The following is a 19,121-nucleotide window of genomic DNA, read 5'->3' on the forward strand; positions in this document are numbered from 1 at the left end:
CTTAAAGTAAATGGAATGAGCAGAATCTCCAAAGATGGAAGATTTCGGAATATAAAAGCTAGCTCATTTTTAAGATTCAAAATTGAAATGTTAGATGGTTATCCAAAGCAAGATAGACCCAAGTTGATAGAAGCTCTAACAGGAACTCCAATCATAGAGGAACTTGAAATTCTTGTATATTTAAAAGACCTCATGAGAAAAGAATCAGAAGTTCCAATCTTTGTCTGGTGCTTGTAAATACTCAAACTCAAAATTATCTAATGTACAATTGTTGTAATTGTGTCAATTTTTATATTAGTTTTATTTTCCATTATAACTTGGAATTAGTCTTGTTAACATGCATGAATTTGTGTTAAGCAATTTTCTCATAAATTGGGGGAGATTGTTATGCAAGACATGCCTGTACTTTAACAAGTCTAAGACAAATTGACAACCCTAAGTAAGTTGTATCGTAATCTTAGTTTGCATTTTGTATTGTAACATTTAAAGTCTGTAAAAATGTCAAAAGAGCAGACTGGAGTCTTTTTCTTTAAACAATATCAAGCATAAGAATTCTCTCTGGAAGAAGATCAGGAAGATCACGCCTCAAAAGAATTATGAAGAAGCTTGGAGTTATACAAATCTGTTTTGGGAAAAATGTTCTAAGTCAAGATCTCTACAAGTCACAGATTTAAAGTTATAGAGAAGTCATTTGAGAACTCCAGAATGACTTATAGAGAACTCAGGAAAGCTACTAGAGAACTCAGAGATATCGACAAGTCATTTCTTCACTAGAAAACTCAGAGTTATCGACAAGTCAAAATTCATTAGAGAACTCTAAGTTATTGATAAGTCAAATTTCACTAGAAAACTCTGAGATATCGACAAGCCAAAATTCAGTAGAGAACTCTGAGTTATCGACAAGTCAATAAGTCACTAGAGAACTCAGAGATATTGATAAGTCAAAGTGAAGATATGAAGATTAGAGATCTCGATAAGCCAAGTTCTCTTATAGAGAACTCAGAGATCTCTACAAGTCAAATCAACTATGGAGTATTAGAGATCTCGATAAGTCAATATACTTATCGAGATGTCAAGATCTCTATATGCCTAACTGGAAGATCTCGAGGTAAAATCTCAAAGTACAAATTGCAGACCAGTTCAATATCCAAGATTAACAATCAACAAACAATCCAACCAGTTGGATTGACAAGTCTACAAAAAGCAGCTTGAAGAGTGTGCAAGATTAAGAGTGAAGATTAACTGACAAAGGAAGATCAAGATTAACACAGTATGCAAAGATATGCTAAGCCATAAATGGAAGATATACTTTTCCAAAAATGGAAATGATAAGTGACAGTTAACTAAAGTGAATAGCATCTCTTATTGTACACTGTGTAAACCAGAAGGTAACTATCATATAAAGTTAACATTGATCCTTTGTTAGAAGTAACAATTTAGATAAAAAAATCTTGTATTCTCTCAAGGAAGAAGCTAAGCTCTTTCTCAACAAAGAGCCTAGTAATTTTGTAGCAAAACATTCTTAATTTTAATATAAAATTAAGTGAGTTTTGAAAGATCTGTGTTCAATATTATTGCTTATTTAATTTCAGTATTAACACACATCACTGCAAGATTTACATTTACTTTGTTCAAACCATAAATATTTCAAGAAAAGTATAAAACCACAAAAACACATTCACCCCCCTCTGTGTGTAATTCATTACCTAACACCAATATACCAGTTAGAGGGTCATTCTTATGTATAAGAATTATGGCTATCACTTTGATCTAAGACTGTTGAGTCTGACTTTTGCATTGAAGGTGAATTTATACCAAAATCTTGAAGATGGATCATATGTGGAACAGTGATTGTGTGCATTGTGCTACACAATACATTCTCTACAAGATTCTTCTAAGTAGTTTTAGATACGAATGTACTTTGACAGTTGTAGTTTTGAATTGAATGTGTTAGCATGCACAATGCATGAACATGTTAATGAATTTTGGATTGTAACAAGATGTTCATATATTTCCAATGTTGATATTTATTTTGTTTTAGATGTTGGTTTTTATAACAATTTCAAACCTAATTGCTTTTAAATTGTTCTGTATTATTAGTTACAATATTACTCATCTCGGCTAAGTGTATTCTTTGACAAATATTTATCAAAGTTCAAATAATATGCCATTTGTTATTCTCAAGGAACTAACAATGAGATTTACAGAAGGGGGGTTGAATGTAAATCTCAAAACTTTTTCAAGTTTTGAGCAGTTTCAAAGGCTAAGTGTTTTGATGAACAGTTGTGTGTGAATTGCTTTGAGCATGTGCAGACAGATATGTATTCAGGACAAAAATATAAAGAACACAAAGGCTTTAAAAACTTTTCTGGTGGATTTGTTGTTCCATCAGAGATGTGTATTTCAGAAAATCTGTGATTCAAAAGAATTGATCACAGTTGCGTCCTAGTACAAACTAGATGATTTTCTCTCTATGTTTTTCTAAACAGCTCTGGAAAATTCACCATCTAATTACTAGCTGCAACTTGGTTTTTATATCACCAAGATTACAAGTGAAGACAAAAGTACAAATACAATTAAAAAGGTTCTTCACATGTTTCTTCTTCATTTCTCTATCCAATGCAATCTAGGATAAACTATAAATCTTTGAATACTTCCTTGTTTGCACTAGAATGGAAATGCTGCATTTTCTTGATTCCTCCAAGAGGCTACCACATTCCAATTGTCTCTGTCAACCCATGTGCCTCTGTCAGCTTATGAATTGTCACTGTCAACTGCTATTGAACTTAGCATCCGTTGAAGCTTTCATCCGTTGATGGCTTTATCCGTTGATGCTTTATCAATTAAAGCTTTATCCGTTGATGCATTAGCAGTTGAAGCTTTATCCGTTGATGCACTCATTCATTGATGGATGTTATCCGTTGAAGCTTTAGAGACATCCGTTGAAGCTTTGTTTCTCATTCGTTGAAGGCCTTTAATCTATCAGTTGATACTACTTCATTTATACAAAATTACAAGGCATGAAATATTTATAGTTAGCCCTCCTATTTGCATATCCACTAGTAGTCAACATGACTTATAATTTCCCACAACATCTAAGAATTATAGCTTAAATACAGAAACTGAAATGTGCTACAATACTAAACTTATTTCTAAGTAAAGCTACTCCATCAACGGATAGCTAGAGTGGTCTTATCCGTTGAGGCTACAAATACTAGATTTTTACTTAAGTGTTTTGTTTAACTTATCATCAAACTAATACACATATTCCTAACAATCTCCCCCTATTTATGTCTATTAGAATTGTAGGCATAAATTTGGGTTTAACTTGATGATAACAAAACACTTAACAAATATATGAACTGAAATCAAGTAGAAATTCAAAAGTGCTGCAAAAGTGTATGTACTGAGATAGAATTGAAGAATTACATTGTTTTCAAGGATGCTCCTTTAGGCTGAGCAAATTATTTTCTTTTCCTTTGATCCCTTGTTTTCTTCCCTAGCCTCCTGTCATTTTCCTTTACTTGGAGTTGGAGTTGTCTGTAGAATTCAGCTTCATCTTCTTCACTGATATCCAACTTAGATTGCATGTCCTTGAGAGTTTCATTACTGGAAATTTTAAGTTGGTCTTCAAGTCTGAAAAATCTTCTGACTCCTTTATTGTCTCTAAACTCCATCATCCAATGAGGTGATTTATGAACTGCAATTCCATGCTCAGGGATGAGTAATGTTCTAGGCAAGGAATTAGACTCCCACCAAGTTTTCCTTATGCTGGCAATCTTGTTGAGAATCTCAGTTTTAGCAGTCCTGGTAAAACCAGAATCCCTTTTGATAGTTGAGTAGACTCTAACCAAGGTAGAATAGCCTTCATTCAGAATTCTTTGAAGAGGCCAAGTCTTTTCCTCACTTCCTTTATATTTGAACACTAGCCTTTCTGGGAGCTGTTTGTATGCACTTATTCCCCTTACTTCCTCCAGCTAATCCAGATATAGTTCAATATCTGTAAACTCTTTTATGTCACAAATGTAAACATAATCATCCTTTGAGGCTTGTGGCTTGGGCTTAGGTTTATATTTTTGAGTGAATTTACTTGAGGTTAGGGGAGGTGTAGATTTGGATTTTCTTTTCAGTTTTTTTGGTGGTGGAGAGGTAGTTAGGAAGGTAGGCAAGTTGATGGTGTCCCAATCAATAGGTTCCTCTTTAGGGATGATTGGTTCACCATGGACATTTATACTAGGATCAACAACAAAAGGTTCAGGAATGGAAGGAAGTGGTTTAGATTTTGATTGGGCTTCCACGGTGTCATCTCCACTCTTCCTTTTTGCATTTGCCTTCTTTCTGTTCCCTTTCTGCCATTCCTTTCTTTCATCCACACTCTCACCTACCACATTCCCCATATCCACATTTCTGCTTTCAATCTTGTCTTCTTCACTCTTTTATTTAATCTTCTTCCTTTCTTCAGTCTGACTTGACTCTTGCTGTTTTTCAAGCTTTGCTTGTGCTCTTTTGTCAGCCTTCAGCTTTTTAGATTCTTCCTTTAACCTCATAGTTTCTTCCCTCTTGTCTTTTGAGAATTTGGGATGTCCTTGCATCACACAGATACTCTTTCCCTCTCTATAAATGATAGCCATATTCATTCTTTCCACTACATCATTGGTCTCTTTGTGCTTTATGATGCTACCACCCAAAACTTTGTCTTCATCAGATTTTGGAAGAGGAAAATCTACTTCTTTTGATTGACTAAAGTTTAGAGGGTTCTTTATAGAGTCCCTGTTGAATCTAGTGGATAGCTTGAGTACCACGGTTTTAAATTCCTGAAGGAAGTTTCTCCAACCTTATTCCTCCTTACTGGCTTGTGCTCCAAAATGATTGGCTCAATCTTTGTGTTATGTTTCACAGATAATGATTTTGAAGTTGTAGAGCCAAACATCTGTTGCATCCTTTCATCAATTTTTCTCCTTTGCTCCTTCACCTTCATCTCAGCTGCTGCTAGCTGGATTAAATCAATTCCATCAAGCTTTCCTTTGATTTGAAGTATTGGAGAAGTAGTGATGGCAGGAACTAGCACTTTGGATATTTGAATGTTTGTAGATGGCTCCCCTCCCCCTTCCACTTTATTTTCCCCCTTTTTGTTATCATCAAGGAGAGGAGTCAAGCCTCGTGCTTTAGCCAGTTGCATTAGAAGACTTGTTTGAGACTGTTGATTTTGAAGAATGGTGACCACAGAGTTTTCAATGACTTGAACTCTGTCCTCCAACTTGGCCAACCTCTTTTCAGCATCTGATTCTCTTCTCAGTCTCAGTAATAAGTCCTGCATGGTACCATAGGGCATGACTGAATCCAGCTTCTCAGAGTTGTAGGACTTCAAGTTAGTTATATCCTTCTTGAGTTCATCCACACTCAGATTCTGTCTTAATTGCTGTAACTTCATGAGATGTAGAGAATCTAGATGGGCTTGAAGAAGAGCCTTGGTACCAGCATTGGAGGTGTTCTGAATGGCTTTTTGGATAGACATGATTTGTTTGACTAAGGATACATTGAATTGTCCTGGTGTTGACTCATTTGTCAATGCCCATTCATGTAAATCTGGAATAGAACTTGGGCCTTCATCTCCCCCTAAGTTCATGCTTCCATCAAATGAAACAGAGTCATCATCATTAGAATTTACTCCAAATTCTTCAGATGGCTCACCAGCTGTAGAAGGCATCAAATTGACAACAACTTTATCCCTTTGAAGAGATTTTAGATTTAAAGTCTTTTCTGCCTCCTCATTGCCCTGAGTAGCCAACAATTGATAGGCTGACACAGGATGAGTAAAAGTATCAGCATCCAAGGAAATGTTATCAATTACAGCTTTATAATGTTGCTGAAATTGTCTTTCCTTTTCAACATCATCCACAATCATTGACTCATTAGCAATGGCTGGATCCACCCTTATACCTTCTGTACCTGCTTTTCTCTCAATTTCTCTCTTTTCTTGCATCAGGGGCTCCCCCTGGCTCACACTCCTCACACCCTCACCTTCACCTACTAAGGTGGCACTCCTTTCACTTTCTTTTTCCATGCTGGAAGAAATAGCATGCATATTTAGACTCCCAACCTCTCCTTTTGCCTGGGAGCAACCCAGCCTTTCACTCAAATTTTCACTCCCTTTCCTCAATCCTAGAAGTGATTGTACAGTTACCATGTCTTCTACACTTGGAATTGAGTTAGTTATTTGTGTAGAGACTATCAACGGATAGGGAGTATCCGTTGAAGTAGAAACTGATGGTATCAACGGATAACTGCTGTAAGCTTATCCGTCGAAGAACAACCACTTGTCAACGGATGAGGATTATCCGTTGAAGAAGGAAAAGAAGTATAAATTGAAATTGACATAATTGTTGAATCTGTGTAGATTGATTTTAATTTAGGTGACACGGATTCTTCAACTAAGTCTGAAAGAATTGGCTGATGATCCAACAAATCATCTAAAAGATGATGATCACCAGTATTTGAGTGGGGCTCCTCCCTGAGTTGTAAAGAGGGAGAATCAGGAATTGATGTGAATATCATATCCACATCCAGAGATGGTGATGGAGAATTTGGTGATTGAAGTGTGTCAATTTTGAGAGAATGGGGATGTGGCTCCACATTTGTTGGAGTCACATCAAGCTGAATTTGAGAAAGCATAGATATAGGTGCGTGTATCTGTGCAGTTTGTGCACCCTGTGTGGAAACTAAGGTTTTGACCCTCTTTCTTCTTGTAAAGGCTTTTACAGGTTAGTGTGTGGCTTCAGTGTCCCTCCCTCTTTTGTTCTGTGTCCCTGGTTGGGGACTATTTTCAATAGCTGCACCCTTTTGGGAGGATGCAACTAGGGATGAGTTTGAATCATTTTCAACCACCACAGTATTTTGAAAAACTGTGGCTTGGCTAGCTGGGGTATCACTTACCTCTCCTACCTTATCCTGGGGGGTTTCTTGATGTTCACCCCTCCCCACACCACTCACACCCTGTTCCCTCCCCTCAGGGTTTATGGTAGTTGTTACAACTATTGTCTTTTGAGAAATAACAGAGGTGGCTTTCTTTGACTTTGGTTTTGAAACTTTAGGTTTGGTGGCCTTGGTAGGAATCTGTTGGGACAAAGACACAAATTCCATGGCCACACTTGAAGGCAAAGAAATAATGGGGTTGGAAGTAGTAGGAGTTGAAGAAGTGTTTACCTCACTTACCTGAGGTGCATTCATTATTGGTAAATATACCAATGGCACCTGATTGTTGAGGTTAATTCTCAAAAGGTCTACAAGGACCCTTTTCTCTTGTGCCCAGCACTTGAGTTTATTACTCTCATTGGTTATGACCAAACCTTCAGCAACATGGTTAGCCAATAACATAAAGAATCTAGCATAGTAGATGTTATGAGGTCTATTAGCTTTGTTACCTAACCTGGTACCTAATTCTAGCATAACATAGTTGCTAAAATTAAAATACCTATCAGAAACTAGCATATAGAGCATATTAACAAGAGATGAAGTTATTGCATCAAAGTTACTAATTTTCCCAGAGAAAACCTTGATAAAGGCATCACCAAGAAAACTCCATTCTTTCCTAAGGCCTTTTCTTCTAATACTCCCTAAACTAGCAGAATCAAAAGAATAGCCTATGGAATCTAACATGCTAGATACATCATTATCAGTGTGTGGTGTCATGGCATTGTTCTCAGGTAGTTTGAAATAGGACTGTATATCATCACAGTTAATACAGTAATCTTTACCTTTGAGAGTGAAAGAGATGGTCATATCAGTGGGGTTGAACTCTGCATTTGTCCAAATTTCCTCAATTACCTCACAGTAAATAGTTGGGGCTTCCAGCATTGCATATCTTAGTTTAAACAAGCGCTTTTTGGGAGGCAACCCAAAATTTTGTATAAGTTATTATTATTATTTTTTTCTCTCTCTCTTTCTTTTTTTTCTTTTTTTTCGGTAGAATTTTTTTTGTATATTTTATCTTCTTTTTACTCCCTCAAGGTACCTTGATGATTTTTGTTTGAAGTGCTTCAGGAAGGAACAAATTTTTGCTTGAATTTAGAGGTGATTTATTTTCAAAAATAAAATTTAAAATTCAGAAAGTGTTGAAAATTCTCTTCGAGTGGTACAATTTTGCTACCTGTGGTGCATTAAAACACCCCGTGTGGGAGGATGCTCTTTGGAAACAAAAAAAAAAGCGTCCGGCGGTCGGGCAATGTCTGCCTGCGGGTAGTTCACTTCTCTGGAAAATACACATAAAAAAAAGCAGGACACAAAAACAAGGTGTGCGGTGTGTATTACCTCCCCACGGTCACACCACCTCTCTGCCAAAACCAGGAGTGAGTATTTCAGGTGCGCACGGCTTTTGAAAAAAAAAAAAGAAAACGGGCCCGCGGTTTGAAGTTTACTCCCCACGGTCACCTCACCTCTCTGGAAACCAGCATGACATGATACTAACGTGTAAACCCCCGCATATGTACACCTTTTCCCTATATATGTTTATTATTGTATATTATTTAGTTCACCTATTCTAGATATTTATGTAAATATTTTTAATTCTTATTTTTATATCACTATTATTGTAAATATTTTATATATTTTTATTAATTTTTATTTTTACATTACTATTATATAAATATTTGTATATATATTAATATTTTTTTATATATATAGTTTTTTTTCAGAAATTTTAATTATTATCATATTAGTATTATCTTTATTAATATTATAATTCAATGTATCTAGTAGTCATTTATAAAATAATACTTTCTATAATTATGTTCATACTTCTCTAAAAAAAATATGTTCCTATTTTTTTTAATATAATATAATATGGAATTATATATATAAATATGTAAATATTTGTATTTTATTAATTAGATAGCCAAAATCTAATTATCAGTGTATCATGTACATGCGGGTAACCTATAAACCTACTAATTGGCCGCGGCTCTCGTCTGCATCATCAGCATTCTATCCCAGCTAGAACAGATTACGGGTACTGATCCTCCTTGTATTCAGCTTTTGTGGCCGCGCAACATCATCCCTTAATCCTTTCATCCTGTTGGTCACGCCTGCGCCGCCATCTCAGACAGCACATTCGCACCCTCCGTGTTCTCCTGCATCCTGATTTCTGTCGGAGTTTGATCTTATCTGGCCTTCGCTTTTGTTAGTTTATCGGTAATTATAAGCACGACCATACCAGAATCGGTGCCTTAAACTGCTGTTGTGTATTCCCTAGCAGCATCTTGTTCTGTTACAACATGGTTCGTCCTACATCTTCCTCTAAGTCTCCTCTCAAGAAGAAACAAAAGAAAATTTCTAAAGACACGGAAGTTTTTCAAAAGTATCCGGTTGTCAAGACTATTGGGGACACACAACCAGCTCATTATACTGTTCTATATGAATGCCCAGTGCTTCCCAATCAGTATGTATGTCCTCGCACAACTATTGAGTTGTGTATTGATACCGAATTTGAAAATAAATTGGCTAAGGTTGGATGGAGTAATCTTTATTCGATGAATGAGCCCTCGTATGCTCCTCTTACCTATGAGTTTCTCAGTTCTTTCACGGTCACTAGCGATGGTTTGTTATCTTTTCGGATTGCAAATAAATATCACGAGATTACAAAAGCTCGGTTGGCCGACACGTTTGATTGGCAGTTAGTAGAGCAACAACCACTTCCTAAAAATTATGAAACTCCCTTTTGGCTCAAAATTACAGGATTGCCAAGCACTCAAAGATATATTGCTCAGACTGCCTTGGCTTCAGATATCATCAGCCCATGCTATCGTTATTTTGCTCGAATTTTATCATTTACCCTATATGGTCGTACAGAGAGCAACAATAAAATTCAAACCGGGGAGCTTGCTTTGTTGTACTATTTTGATGCGGAGCTTCCGGTAGACTGGACAAGTTTGTTGATAGAAAGGTTCTTGTATCAAGCTGAGCGGCATACTGGTGCTCTGGTCATTGGGGGATTTGTCACTCGTATTGCTGAGCTACTAAATGTTTTTGGTCGTTACACGACTAATTTGAAGGCAGCAACAGGGTGGTCTACACAAATTGATCTTAAGTACATCACTGGTATGCATATGATGCGTCGACATGGTAAGAAAGGGTTGTCTCTAGCACCTCACAAACGCGACGGAGTACAACCAGAGGTGACTACAAAGCCAGTGATATCTCTCGAGCAACAAGTTGCTGAGCTAAGGGCAAACTAGATGCAAATCATACAAAATCAAGAGAGGATGGGGAAACAATTGGATGACATCTCTGCTTCTATTCAGAGATATTTCTCGCATCCTACACCTTAATCCCAGGGGAGTTTTCTTTCTTTTTAGTGTAGATTTTTATTTTGTTCTTTTTGTATTTTGTTAGTTAGTTCATTGGGGACAATGAACCACTTAGGTGTGGGGATGCGATCCTAGTGTTAAAAATCCAAAAAAAAAAAATTAGAAAATCCTGTATATTGCCATGTCTCGTAGTGTGTTAATAAGGATAATTACACATCATGTGAGCTTCTGTTGCATAATTAGTTGATATGTCATGTCTATAGAAAATCATTTGTTGCATGATGATTCCTAGTATGTGCTTGCGAAAATTATAAAATTTGAGATGCATCTTTGTCAATTTTAGTAAGTACTGAAGCATACTTTCACCTTGTGAGATCTTGAGCCTAATTTGTGATTGATACTTTCTATATCAATCGAATTTTTATTATTGTGTGTTGTTCATCATTGATTATATGCTCTAGAACTTGTTTTGAACCTTGTTGAGACTACATGATATGTGTATGCATGAAAATGATAAAGGCACTAGGATAAACATCATTTACCTAAACAGTACCCATAAATTATATCCCTAGTGAACCCCTTTGAGCTTTATATCCGTTCTTTTGATATGTCACCACTCTAAATGCTTGGACCTATTTTTTTTATCCTTGTCTTGATTTACTAGTAGAGCAATTTGATTTATTTGAGGGTTGGTGAAAGCATAGTGTGGGGATTCTTTGTTATGGTGTGCTAGTTTGGTGGGAATTGGAATGGCTGGCTAGCTACTTCCTCTTTAATAAGATTGAAGAAAGAAAAAAAAAGGGGAAAAAAAAAAAGAAAAGTTAAGTACTCCTTTGAGACCATTGGGTGGCAAGTGTAATATCATATGAAAGGGACGATCCATGTACATGTGCTGGTATTAAGTGCACTGTACTAGAAATTAAGGAGGATTAACCTAATAACCCTTATTTTTCTTGGTGACTTTTCACTGTCCTTGGTTACTGGAGAATTACTTAACTTTGAAAAAAAAGAAGAAAAAAAAAAGAGTTTGTGTTCATTGGTTTGTGCAATATGAAGTGGGAAACTACATGGTTATATGTGCTTGGACTTAATGCTTGTAAGAGTTCGTTCAGCCTTTGCATGATTTGATTTCATATTGAGTGCTTAATTAAAAATGATCATTATGCTCTATTAGTTTGTCAAGTTAGCCACTTGTGAGCCTTTTTCTTGATATCCTGCCCTTCGCCTTAGCCACATTACAACATTCGATAAAGACCTTTTGATTTGTGTATGCATATATTCAAAGTAGTGGAGATTTGGTAGACAACCAATCTTATGGTACCACGTAACTTCATTGATTGAACTTGAGTGAATACACTTAGCCTATACACTTGTGTGATTTGAGAGTTGTGTGAGTTTTTCTATCCATAGCATGTTACTTACCAAAGGCGACATTGATGATTGTTTCATGTTATTTTTTGTCTATTTAGACAATGTGTGTGTACTTGGATTATTGTGTACAAATGATGTGCGAATTAGAAAGACTGTCAAAATTGTGTAATTGTAGTTTACATGTGTGAAATGCTATGAGATGTTGCATGCTTGAGACTTGGCAGAAAAGGAAAAAAAATGAATTTTGTAGGTAAATTCACTATAAACCTTCATGAGACAACACTCGTCCTACTAGGGCTGCTTAGGGGTTTAAAGGCTTGTTGCATATACTCAATGCAATCGTGTCATCTACGAAAATGATGTTAGTTAGATAGGACTTAGTTTTTTTTTGTTTATTTGCCCGAGGACATGCAAATGCTTAGTGTGGGGATGTTTGATAAGATATATTTTTATGTATATTTTAGATGATTTTATTCCCATATTAATTATATTTTGCATTGATTTGGATATTTATTTAATAGATTTTAATGATTTATTGTAGGAAATAAAGAATCCTTGACTTGGAAGGATTTGGAGCGAAAAGACCTATTTTGGAGTGAAAATAGAAGAAAATTCGTATTATTTGGCTATACGGCCTGCAAATACTGTTTGGGCCATATCTAGAGATCCAGAAATCCGTTTTTGATCATCTTACAGTCCACGCGAAGCTTGCAAGATTTCCTTTAATTCAGAGATGGGCCCAAAAGCAAAGTCCAACTGGAAGAGCCCGAAAACTGGGGAGCAAAAACAGCTGCGAATTTTACATTAAATTCCAACAATATTATGGAATTCTATTTGGTATTATTATTAGAACATTAAAAATACTTTTAATATTAGAAATAGGATCAGATATTATTATTGGAGGATACTTTTAGTTTTGTTAGGAGTTTTTATCATTAGTTACAAGAAGACATACAGACGTTTACAAAAAAACTAGGGTTTATGTCTTTCATCTTCTTCATTGGATTCTTTGTTTAAGCTTGGATCTCAATTTCTTCATTAATATAAAAGTTTAAGGTATTCTTAATCTCTTCTTATTTATTAGCATATATTTTCTATGACTTTCTTTATTGTTCTTGTTGTTTTTATTGCTAATATGAGTGAGTAGTTTTATTCTAGGGTTTAAGGGAAGCCATGTTTGCACCATGACAATTCTCTGATTTGTTAGTAGTTTAATGGGTAAAGAGTGATTCTAATTGATATGTTTTATTATTTAATCTATGTAATTGGCCAATATCGTGGATTAATTGTATGCAAATAGGGGTAATAGATCGAGAGATTTTACTCGCTAGAGGCATACATACGATTAGCAGAATTGAGGATTAGTGCGAGAGCATAATTGGATTTCTGAAAGTGTTAATGCTTGAGAGAGATTAACCATTACTTTAATTACTCGACCCAATAAATTGTTATATTTCAGTGAATGTTTTGGTGTAAGCATGGTGAACCTATATTGCCCTAGACTTTAGTTATTTGATTTTAACCACACAAAATTTGTATTATTTAGTTAGCTAAAAATTCACAACACTCGATTTAATCCAGAAACAATTTGTAGTAGTTGAATTAAAATCCTTGAAACAGTCTCCTTGTGGATACGACCCGTACTTGCCTAGATCTGCTAACAACAGACACCGTGCACTTGCGGTATTACAATTTTACACATCAAGTTTTTAGCGCCGCTGCCGGGGAGACGCCTAGTTTCTATAGATTTTATTTTGATTATTTTAGATTGTTTCCTTTGTCTCATTGGAGGTTGACTTCCAATTGAGGCATATTTCAATGCCTTTTCTTGTTTTAGTTGTTGATGCCCAGGTCCACAAAAGAAGCAGAAGTAACTCCTCTTAGTCCGGATTTTGGGATTACTTGTCAGCAATACATAGATCGAGTAAGAAAAGAAAGGCAGCAAAATCTCGGTGATTCAAAGATCATAATGGCAGAACTTCCTATTAAATCTTTGAAGAACTATTCACAACCCTCTCCGAGTGGTGTGCATACGGGTCTTACTATGCCAACTATTGAAGCAACAAATTTTGAGATCAAACCGGCGTTGCTTACTATGATCCAACAGAATCAGTTTGCTGGTCTTCCATCTGAAGACCCTACACTTCATCTGCAAAGGTTTCAACAACTCTGTTCTACCATCAAACATCGAGGTGTCACTGCAAACCAACTTAAAGTCATGTTGTTCGGGTTTTCTCTTCGTGACAAAGCTCAAAAATGGTTGAATGATATCAATGTGACTGAGTGGAATGCAATTGCTCAAGCTTTCTTAACTGAGTTTTTCCCTCCGAACAGAACTGATGATTTGATTGACAAGATGACGGGTTTCAAACAAGAATATGGAGAGTCTCTAAAAGATGCTTGGGAGAGATTCAAAGATCTTCAACGTGCATGCCCTCATCATGGTCTTGAGAAGTGGTTTCTGATAAAACGCTTCTATAATGGTCTTGATCCTGAAACCAAAGGTACGGTTGATAATGCTGCAGGTGGTGTATTTCTAGATAAAGGAGTCGATGATGCATATACTTTTCTTGCAAATTTGGCTACTCATCACTTCAATAACTCGAGAGCACCTAAGAAGGGCGGTAAACTTGAAGTGGAGGCTTATTCTCTTTTATCATCTCAGCTCGCTATGTTAACTCAGGAGATTCATTCTTTGAAGACCTCACAATCATCTGCTCCTCCTATGAGTATTAATGCATTGTCATCCATGGCTCCTATGAATCATCTTGTTTGTGAAGTGTGTAGAATCCAAGGCCACATGGGTAATGAGTGCTCATACAATTTTCAGAATTCACAAAATTTTCAGATGGAACAAGCAAATGTTTTTCAGCAGAGGCAGCAGTATAATCCATACTCCAACACTTATAATCCTGGTTGGAGAGACCATCCGAATTTCTCATATAGGAACAACAATGCTCAAAATCTTCCTATGCCTAATCAGCAGCAACAATATCAGCAATCTTATCAGAGCTCTCAACAACAACAGTATAGGCCTTCTCAGGGACCTATGAATCCTCCTGGATTTCAGAAGCCTCCTCAAAATTACGCTCCTCAAGCTAGTCAAGCTGCACAGCCTGATCAGAAAAATGAGATGCTGAAATTACTGATGCAAGAGATTAAAGATATGAAAGTCCATAACAAGATGATGGAAACTCAGATTGCACAATTGGCTAGTTCTTCAACTGCAAGGCAACCTGGCTCTTTACCATCACAACCAACAAATCCAAAGGAAAATGTGAATGTTATTTCTCTTAGGAGTGGTCTTACATATGATGGTCCTTCAATGCCTAATACTGATGTGATTGATGAGAAAGAGAAGGAAACCAACAAAGATGTCAAGGTGGATGATGTTGATCAGACAAACAAGGGTGGAACTGAAGGAAGCAAGAAAGCTGAGAACGAGAAGATTGTAAATACTCCTCCACCATTTGTGCCTAAGTTGCCGTTCCCCAGCAGGATGAACAGAACAAAGGTAGATCAACAATTTGGTAAGTTCATGACACTTGTCAAGAATCTTGAGGTAACAGTTCCTTTCATCGATTTAATTTCTCAAGTTCCATCATATGTAAAGTTTTTAAAGGATATTTTGACAAAGAAACGATCTTTTGGTGAGGTGGAGACGGTAGCTTTTACTGAAGAGTGCAGTGCTGTTTTACAAAATAAGTCTCCACCTAAACTTAAAGATCCTGGAAGTTTTTCAATCCCTTGTCATTTAGGTGCATTATTTATTGACAAAGCTTTATGTGACTTAGGCGTTAGCGTCTCTGTCATGCCTCTCTCTATTTTTCAAAAATTAAACATAGGTGAACTGAAATGCACATAAATGACATTACAAATGGCAGACCATTCTATAAAATATCCTTTGGGTATTTTAGAGGATGTGCCTGTCAGGGTTGGAAAATTCTATATTCCTGTGGATTTTGTAGTGTTGGACATGGAAGAGGATAGCCAAATCCCCATTATTTTGGGTAGGCCATTTTTTCTGTACTGCAGGTGTTGTTATTGATGTTAAAAGTGGGACTTTAACTTTGAGTGTTGGTGATGATAAAATTACTTTTACTCTAACCTCTGCTCTTAAGTCCCCTTTGCTTGAGAATACTTGTTGCAGGATTGATGTCATTGATGAAATTGTGCATGATGAGCTACCTCAGATTTTACTGAATGATTCCTTGGAAGCAGTGTTGATGCTTGAAGCTTCAGAAGGAGAAGGACATGCTGAAGTTGACTCATTTGTTCTTGAGTTGGATGGTAAAGTTGATCCAAGCCAAACTTGTGAGGTAACAAACATTATTACTTCTTGTGATAAACCTCATGTGAAAAAATTAGAGTTAAAGCCTTTGCCATCCAATCTTAAGTATGTGTATCTTGATGATAACGAGTCTTTTCCTGTGATTGTAAGCTCTAATCTTGATGATAGTCAAATTTCTAAGCTTCTTACTGTGTTGCGTATGCATCGAAAAGCGATTGGGTATAGTATTGATGATCTTAAAGGGATTAGCCCAGACTTTTGCATGCATAGAATTCACCTAGATGAGGATCATAAGCCTTGTATACAGGGACAACGCCGCTTGAACCCTAACATGCAAGAGGTTGTTAAAAAAGAAGTCTTAAAACTACTTGATGTGGGCATCATTTACCCAATTTCTGACTCAAAATGGGTAAGCCCGGTTCAAGTAGTTCCAAAAAAAGGAGGAACCACAGTGGTTAGGAATGATAAAGATGAATTAATTCCCACTAGAGTTGTCACTGATTGGCGGATGTGTATTGATTATCGTAGATTAAACACTGCCACTAAAAAAGATCACTACCCTCTTCCATTCATTGATCAAATGCTTGAGAGACTTGCTAAACATAAATTTTTTTGCTATTTGGATGGGTATTCAGGGTTCTTTCAGATCCCTATACATCCTGATGACCAGGAAAAGACTACATTCACATGTCCATATGGTACCTTTGCATATCGAAGAGTGCCGTTTGGATTGTGTAATGCTCCTGCTACTTTTCAGTGTTGCATGACATCCATATTTTCTGATTTCATTGAGTCAATTATGGAAGTATTTATGGATGATTTCAGTGTTTATGGTTCTGATTTTGATGTGTGTTTGCATAATCTCTCTAAAGTGCTTAAACGTTGTGAAGAAGTTAACTTGATTTTAAATTGGGAAAAGTGCCACTTCATGGTCAATGAAGGAGTGGTACTTGGTCATCTTATTTCTGAACGTGGCATCCAAGTTGACAAAGCAAAAAATTGAGGTGATTGAGAAACTTTCTCCTCCTGTAAATGTCAAGGGAGTGAGGAGTTTCTTAGGTCATGTGGGGTTTTATCGACATTTTATAAAAGATTTTTCAAAAATTGCAAAACCCCTCACTCAATTGTTGCTTAAGGATGCCACTTTTGAGTTTACTGATGCTTGTCTAGAGTCTTTTTACAGGATAAAGAATGCTTTGATAACTGCACCAATCATACAACCCCAGACTGGAATCTTCCTTTCGAAATTATGTGTGATGCAAGTGATTACGCTGTAGGTGCAGTTCTTGGTCAAAGAATAGATAATGTATTGCACGCTATCTACTATGCAAGTAAAACCTTGGATGAAGCTCAGGTGAACTATGCTACTACAGAGAAGGAGCTTCTAGCTGTTGTCTATGCTCTTGACAAGTTTCGAACATATCTCATTGGTTCAAAAGTCATTATTCATACGGACCATTCTGCACTGAAATATCTCTTGGCGAAGAAAGAAGCAAAACTGAGACTTATTCGATGGATTTTGTTACTCCAAGAATTCGACTTGGAAATCAAGGACAAGAAAGGTGCTGAGAACGTGGTTGCAGATCATTTCTCACGGCTACGTTTTAAATCAGATATTGCATCAGACATTCCTATTGACGACTCTTTTCCAGATGATCACTTATTTGCAGTTGCAACTAAAACTCCATGGTATGCAGATTTTGCAAACTTTTGTGTGAGTGGCTCTCATCCTCCTGAATTGACCTATCAACAAAGAAAGAGGTTCTATCACGATGCTAAGCAATATTTTTGGGATGACCCTTTCTTGTATCGAAAGTGCGCTGATGGTATCTTTCGTAAATGTGTTCCTGAATTTGAAGTAAATGACATTCTCAAACATTGTCATTCTCTAGCATGTGGAGGGCACCACGGCCCTTCTAAAACCGCTGCAAAGGTGCTTCAATCCGGTTTCTTTTGGCCTTCTCTATTTAAAGATACTCGTGATTTTTGTCTGGCTTGTGATGCATGCCAAAGAACGGGTAATATTTCAAAACGCCATGAGATGCCACCGACTGGTATTCTAGAAGTCGAGATTTTTGATGTATGGGGTGTTGATTTCATGGGACCTTTTCCAACTTCTTGTGGAATGAAATACATCTTAGTTGCAGTTGATTATGTGTCTAAGTGGGTTGAAGCAATTGGATCTGCAACCAATGATTCAAAAGTTGTCATGAAGCTCTTCAAAAATATTATCTTCCCACGTTTTGGAGTTCCAAGGACTGTGATTAGTGATGGTGGTTCCCACTTCAGGCATCGACAATTTGAAACTTTATTGAAAAAGTATGTTGTTACTCACAAGATTGGTCTAGCTTATCTGTAATATCCGGGATATATCGTGTAATTATTTTTGCTATTATATAATTATTATGTGTGTTCAGTATCTATTCTGTGAGCTAATTGTTAAGTGTTATCTGTACTTGAATATTCAAGAATAATATTAATTGAGTATTTTAATTTTTATATGTCCAAAATAAAATAAAGATAATTGTCATATCTTCCTAATTATTTTTATGTTGGTTTATGGATTTATAAGAATCATATGAAATTTCTAAAATCTTTTTCCGGGTAATTAAAATCTATTTTATAAAAACGGGAACCAACCGACGTCAACCGTTGTTACGTTTTTGGAACCCGAAACTCTTTCGAGAACTCCTTCCTAACCTAATTGTAATATTCCGAGCATTTTCCATGTTTCGACTTTTTCGATCCGGCGTACGGTTTGTCCTGCGCGGGTCCCGACGCAACATTTTCGATACAATATTCGTTTCGGTAAATCAATAAAACCCGTATTTTCGATAAACGGGAGCTTTTTATTAAACTATCACAATTATCACTTCGTAATACGTGTAACCAGGCGCTGAGACCAAGACCGCAGTACAAATTGTACTGATTTGGATAATTATCCTGAAAACCGATACCGTTTGGATCAGTTTTTATAAATAAACGTACCATTTTATATCCGGAATGATACAACGGAATACTAATTTTCCGTAATTATAAATAGCCTTTTACCGTAATTTATTTCATATCAAAATCATTTGCAGACAGATAATTATATAATTTTCAGAGAAAAACCCTAATTTCCTAAAACTGTTCTAAGAATCAAACAAGCATTTGGA

At 36.3% G+C, this 19,121-nt stretch overlaps 1 non-coding gene across 1 annotated transcript; it reads right to left on the reverse strand.

Moving 5' to 3' along the window:
• Positions 1-14,013: 14,013 nt before the first annotated feature.
• LOC141669330 (small nucleolar RNA R71) lies at positions 14,014-14,120 on the reverse strand. Its single transcript, XR_012553617.1, has one exon. It is a non-coding gene; the product is annotated as a small nucleolar RNA R71 (small nucleolar RNA).
• Positions 14,121-19,121: the final 5,001 nt, after the last annotated feature.

Source organism: Apium graveolens, chromosome 6 (genome assembly GCF_009905375.1).
Source record: "Apium graveolens cultivar Ventura chromosome 6, ASM990537v1, whole genome shotgun sequence".
NCBI lineage: Eukaryota > Viridiplantae > Streptophyta > Magnoliopsida > Apiales > Apiaceae > Apium > Apium graveolens.